The following is a 6966-nucleotide window of genomic DNA, read 5'->3' as shown; positions in this document are numbered from 1 at the left end:
TCTCCTCCAGCACCAGCAGGCCTCAGGGGAGAAGAGCCCAGAACAAGGAAAAAAACAACAGGACGCCAGGACAAGCAACACAAAACTGTTGCTCTTCTAGAGCCAGAGTTCAGTGATCTGTGGAGACTCAGAGGTGAAAGAGAGAGGAGGAAGGCATGGTTTTTGAATTGAGCCTTGAAGGATGGATGGGGTTTCCACTCAGAGATGATGAATGATGAGAGATAAAGATCTCCTTCTGCTGTGGTGTGAGCTTGTGGCTCTTGTCTCCCCAAGATCCAATATATGACTCTTAAAAATGAGGACTGGCACTTCCCTGGTGGCCGACTGGTAAAGAAAAATCCACTTTTCAGCTTTCCTCCGCTGGTGCTAAGGTCTTCAGTCCTTCCAAGGAAGCTTCCATCATTTGGGGGCGAGGTCCTCACATCAACTGGCGACTAGCACTGCACCTGGCAGCCCCCACCTAGCCCTCACTCGCACCATGGTCCAGGTCTTGGAGCTCGCCTGCATCTACTCGGCCCTCATTCTGCACAACAATGAGGTGATGGTCATGGAGGATAAGATCAATACCCTCATTAAAGCAGCTGGTGTAAACGCTGAGCTTTTCTGCCAGGCTTGTTTGCAAGAGCTTTGGCCTATGGCAACATCAGAAGCCTCATCTGCATTGTGGGGGCTGATGGACCTATCCTATCCACTACTGCTGCCCCAGCTGAGGAGAAAAATGTGGAAGCAAAGAAAGAATCTGAAGAGTCTGATGACGACATGGGCTTTGGTCTTTTTGACTAAAGCTCTTTAGCAACACATTCAATAAAAAGCTCTTAAAAAAAAAAAAAAAAAAAGGAATCTGGCTTCCAGTGCAGGGACATGGTTCGATCCCTGGTCAGCGAACGAATACCCCACATGCCGCAGAGGCAACTAATCTCCGTGAAACACAACAAACGAACTCAGTGCTCTGTAACCAGCAGGACACAACTAGAGAACCTGCACATTGCAACTAAGACCCGACGACAGTCAAGTAAATAAATAAATGCTTAAAAATAATGATAAGTAAGTAAATAAAATAAAAATGAGGAGTGGAGAGTATGGAAGGTTTCCCTCAGCTCAGCTTTTGTTCCAGTGTGCCATTCAGATTACAGCTGCGGCTGTTGCTGCTGCTGCTGCTAAGCCGCTTCAGTCGTGTCCGACTCTGTGCAACCCCATAGGGCAGCCCACCAGGTCTCCCGTCCCTGGGATTCTCCAGGCAAGAACACTGGAGTGGGTTGCCATTTCCTTCTCCAATGCATGAAACTGAAAAGTGAAAGTGAAGACGCTCAGTCGTGTCCGACTCTTAGCGACCCCATGGACTGGTGCCTACCAGGCTCCTCCGTCCATGGGATTTTCCAGGCAAGAGTGTTGACTGGGTTGCCATTGCCTCTTCCTCAGATTACAGCTAACCATGCTTTTTCCCACCTGCCTCCCATTTTATGCCACATTTTGTCTTCCTCCGTTTGCTCCCATTTATCCTCTTTACGTTAATAATGAAATGATTACAGCTTATGTAAATGTATGTCGGGGGAGTTGCTCAAGCTTGTGCTTTGCTGGGTGGTTCCTGGTCCCCCTCCAGCCTTACTGAGATCTACTTTGTTCTCATCACTTCCAAAGAACGTTTTGGATTCTTACCTTTGTCTACACCATCTCCCAATATAGTGCTTATGTGGAGAAAGAATCAGATAAATATTCATTAAGACTTCCCTTGTGGCTCAGCTGATAAAGAATCTGCCTGCAATGTGGGAGACCTGGGTTCGATCCCTGGGTTGGGAGATCCCCTGAAGAAGGGCAAATATACATTAGCAAAATAAACCCACAAAGTTTTCCCAAATCTTGTTTAATGTTTCAATGAATATTCTCGAAATAGCTAATCAAATTGTAAGGTACTGCCATTTGAACTGCTTTCCACCAGGTTTGTAGACATGACACAACTACCATTCTTGTGTGATAAAGGTAATAAAGAGGATACCAGTAATATCTCCTTAAAGAAATCTAGTGTTTAAGAAGATGAAAGTACAACCATTATGGAGAACAGTGTGGAGATTCCTTAAAAAATTGCAAATAGAACTGCCTTATGACCCAGCAATCCCACTGTTGGGCATACACACCGAGGAAACCAGAATTGAAAGAGACACATGTACCTCAATGTTAATCGCAGCACTGTTTATAATAGCCAGGACATGGAAACAAACTAGATGTCCATCAGCAGATGAATGGATAAGAAAGCTGTGGTACATATACACAATGGAGTATTACTCAGCCATTAAAAAGAATACATTTGAGTCAGTTCTAATGAGATGGATGAAACTGGAGCTGATTATACAGAGTGAAGTAAGCCAGAAAGAAAAACACCAGTACAGTATACTAACATATACATAGAGAATTTAGAAAGATGGTAATGATAACCCTGTATGTGAGACAGTAAAAGAGACACAGATGTGTAGAGTGGACTTTTGGACTCTGTAGGAGAGGGAGAGGGTGGGATGATTTGGGAGAATGGCATTGAAACATGTATACTATCATGTAAGAAACGAATCGCCAGTCTATGTCTGATGCAGGATACAGGATGCTTGGGGCTGGTGCACGGGGATGACCCAGAGGGATGTTGTGGGGAGGGAAGAGGGAGGGGGGTTCATGTTTGGGAATGCATGTACACCCGTGGTGGATTCATGTCAATGTATGGCAAAACCAATACAGTATTGTAAAGTAAAATAAAGTAAAAATAAAAATTAAAAAAATATATTAAAGTAAAAAAAAAAGAAGATGAAATAATTCGATGATGGCAAGGTCACAACCTTTTTACTTTTTCTGAAGAAAGTGTGTGCTAAGTAAATTATTAGTGAAAAAAATTCTGGAGGGCACTATTAGCCTTCTTTCAGAAGATGCAGCACGCTTGATATTGTGTGGCAGCACTTATTTGCATGTTCAGTTCAGTTTGTTCAGTCACTCGGTCGTGTCTGACTCTTTGCGACCCTATGAATCACAGCATGCCAGGCCTCCCTGTCCATCACCAACTCCCGGAGTTCACCCAAACTCATCTGCATCAAGTCGGTGATGCCATCCAGCCATCTCATCCTCTGTTGTCCCCTTTTCCTCCTGCCCCTAATCCCTCCCAGCATCAGGGTTTTTTCCAGTGAGTCAACTCTTTGCATAAAATGGTCAAAGTATTGGAGTTTCAGCTTTAGCATCAGCTATTTGCATGTAAATGGTAGCAAAGTAGAAATGACTTTTATCTATGTGTTAAAAAAATTTCCTAAGAATACCTTCCTTGGAAGTTTTGTGGAAATTAGCATATGTTCCAGGGGACCTTTAAAATACAAACTTGTAGATCTCAAAAATAACTTTGTAAATCAGACTTTGATTCACCTGAATCTTCCAGACGACATTTCTGAATAACTAAGAAGAGATGGCAGGAATACACAGAAGAACTGTACAAAAAAGATCTTCATGACTCAGATAATCACGATGGTGTGATCATTCTTCTAGAGCCAGACATCCTGGAATGTGAAGTCAAGTGGGCCTTAGAAAGCATCACTACGAACAAAGCTAGTGGAGGTGATGGAATTCCAGCTGAGCTGTTTCAAATCCTGAAAGATGATGCTGTGAAAGTGCTGCACTCAATATGCCAGCAAATTTGGAAATCTCAGTAGTGGCCACAGGACTTGAAAAGGTCAGTTTTCATTCCAATCCCAAAGAAGGGCAATGCCAAAGAATGCTCAAACTACCGCACAATTGCAACCATCTCACATGCTATTAAAGTAATGCTCAAAATTCTCTAAGCCAGGCTTCAGCAATACGTGAACAATGAACTTCCTGATGTTCAAGCTGATTTTAGAAAAGGCAGAGGAACCAGAGATCAAACTGCTAACATCCAATGGATCATGGAAAAAGCAAGAGAGTTCCAGAAAAACATCTATTTCTGCTCTATTGACTATGCCAAAGCCTTTGACTGTGTGGATCACAATAAACTGTGGAAAATTCTGAAAGAGATGGGAATACCAGACCACCTGACCTGCCTCTTGAGAAATCTGTATGCAGGTTAGGAAACAACAATTAGAACTGGACATGGAACAACAGACTGGTTCCAAATAGGAAAAGGAGTACGTCAAGGCTGTATATTGTCACCCTGCTTATTTAACTTCTATGCAGAGTACATCATGAGAAACGTTGGACTGGAGGAAACACAAGCTGGAGTCAAGATTGCCGGGAGAAATATCACTAACCTCAGATATGCAGATGACACCACCCTTATGGCAGAAAGTGAAGAGGAACTAAAAGCCTCTTGATGAAAGTGAAAGATGAGAGTGAAAAAGTTGGCTTAAAACTCTACATTCAGAAAACGAAGATCATGGCATCTGGTCCCATCACTTCATGGGAAATAGATAGGGAAACAGTGGAAATAGTGTCAGACTTTATTTTGGGGGGCTCCAAAATCACTGCAGATGGTGATTGCAGCCATGAAATTAAAAGACGCTTACTCCTTGGAAGAAAAGTTATGAGCAACCTAGATGCATATTCAAAAGCGGAGACATTACTTTGCCAACTAGGGTCGTCTAGTCAAGGCTATGGTTTTTCCAGTAGTCATGTATGGATGTGAGAGTTGGACTGTGAAGAAGGCTGAGCGCCGAAGAATTGATGCTTTTGAACTGTGGGGTTGGAGAAGACTCTTGAGAGTCCCTTGACTGCAAGGAGATCCAACCAGTCCATTCTGAAGGAGATCAGCCCTGGGGTTTCTTTGGAAAGAATGATGCTAAAGCTGAAACTCCGTACTTTGGCCACTTCATGCGAAGAGTTGACTCATTGGAAAAGACTTTGAGGCTGGGAGGGATTGGGGGCAGGAGGAGAAGGGGACGACAGAGGATGAGATGGTTGGATGGCATCACTGATTCTATGGACGTGAGTCTGAGCGAACTCCGGAGGTTGGTGATGGACAGGGAAGCCTGGCGTGCTCCAATTCATGGGGTCGCAAAGAGTCGGACACGACTGAGTGACTGAACTGAACTGATAGTAAGTAACTTTACCCACCTATGGATGATTTTTAATGGAGCATATTTTAACCTATTTAAGTCATCCCCAACAGGCATCACTGTACAGCATCCCCAACAGGCATCACTGTACAGTGACCTAGCTATACCACATAGCCTGCAAAGAAAAGTCATGAGAATCCCAAAAGATATGAGAGTTTTCTTTTTAGAAGTGACTCTTAGAGTGTGTTCCTCCATGGTGTATATGTATAGAGTCCCTGTTTGTTCTCCAAAGACTGTATTTCTCTAGTAGTTCAGAGAAATTGCTGTGGTTAGAGCGTGAAAATGTGTGTGTGCCTGCTCTGCTGCTTGTCTCCAAATAATACATGCTTTTGAACACTGTTTGTAATTCTAGTTTCTGGCAGCTGTAGACTTGTTACCTTAAAGTGCTAAAGTTCTTTGCATTATAGTGAACAGTATTGATTACTATACACTTAATTGTATGATGATCTATTGTTAGAGATTCTGTTTCTTCATAAATGTAAAATTCAATACAAATTTTTAATTTTCTCTCCCTCTCTTCTAGAGCTTGATTGTTCTGTTGCACACAGCTCTCCCCATTCCCACCTCCTCTCTCTGCCTCTCTTTGTTTCTCTTTCTCTGTCTGTCCTTCCCTCTCTCTCTCCTTATTTTGTCATCTTTACTTTCCCAGCCACCTTTAGGCATATTTAAAACCCTCAACCTTTTGGAATCACCACTTGGCAAGGGTTATGTTTCTGTGTTTCGGTTTTGAAGCACAGTGCCATGATTTCAACTGAACTTGGCCTTGATTGAAGCTAATCAAGTTGCAGTTCTGCCTTCCAAATTCACAGCTTGCTGTGAGCAGACAGGCGTGGGAGCGGAGGAAACTGGAACGCCGGGTACTGGAGATTTCCTCATTGCTCTGTCACCTCTTCTAACAAGAAAGTTTTCTTAAGATTCTGGCTAAATGACCAGTTCTTTTAAAACCTTCTTTCTTTGACAATAATGTTCACTGTTGGGACTTCGGTAGTGGTTCAATGAAACTGCCTACAAATGTGCACATAGGTTTGATCCCTGTTCTGGGAAGATTCCACATGCTGTGGGGCAACTATGCCCCTGCACCACAACTACTGAGCCCGCATGTTGCAACTACTGAAACTCACAGGCTCACAGGCTCTAGAGCCTAGGCTCTGTAAGAAGAGAAGTCACCACAATAAGCCCTCAAACCATAGCTAGAGAGTAGCGTCTGCTCACCACAACTAGAGAAAGCCCTCATGAGAAAGCCCACAACGAAGACCCTGCAGAGTCAAAAATATAAATAAATAAATGATGTTCAGTATTTGATAATGCTTCTCAAATTTCTAAAATTTATACATCTAGTTTTTCCAGAGTCTTACCTTCTCTAGTCTTATTTAAAAAGTAGAAGTATTTTCCCCAAATATAAAATTATAATTGAATTTCCCCCCCCACTTAGATACACCTAAACCTTCTCAACCAGCTCTGAGTGAAGAATGTGGGGGTTGACTGTCTACCCTCCCACATGGCCCTCTTTGAGAATCACTTGCTGCCGCTCTGCTGCTCCCTGGAGCTTGATTAGTAAATCTGCCGAAACTGAAACGAAATTCTAAGGAGTAAATTGTTGTAGATACCTCAAACTGCATTGAACCAAGAATTGGGGCAATAAACTAGGAACTTAGTTGGTCCCTGGGGAAAATGTTCAGATTTCTTAGATGCTCTGCAGTTGGTACTAGGACCTTGCAGTAATGACTTTCAATTTTGTAACTAATAAAAAGTAGCAACTCATAATAATCCTTGTGTTTCCAGTAGAGCAAAATGGAATTTAGAGAGCTCTTTGGTTAGTCTAAATGAGTTTTCTATTTTCAATCCCTTTTTCAAAATATGTGGTTCTGCATTTCAGTTTTTATAGTAAACTGCTTATACACATTTCTAAAAAAAT

At 42.6% G+C, this 6966-nt stretch overlaps 1 pseudogene; it reads left to right on the top strand.

Moving 5' to 3' along the window:
* Window positions 1–478: 478 nt before the first annotated feature.
* LOC101120696 (large ribosomal subunit protein P1-like) lies at window positions 479–783 on the top strand (annotated as a pseudogene).
* The last annotated feature ends 6183 nt before the right edge of the window (window positions 784–6966 follow it).

The sequence above is a fragment of the Ovis aries genome, chromosome 17, assembly GCF_016772045.2.
Source record: "Ovis aries strain OAR_USU_Benz2616 breed Rambouillet chromosome 17, ARS-UI_Ramb_v3.0, whole genome shotgun sequence".
NCBI classification, from domain to species: domain Eukaryota; kingdom Metazoa; phylum Chordata; class Mammalia; order Artiodactyla; family Bovidae; genus Ovis; species Ovis aries.
The sequence above is the reverse complement of the archived record's forward strand: the minus strand, read 5'-3'. Positions and strand labels throughout refer to the sequence as shown.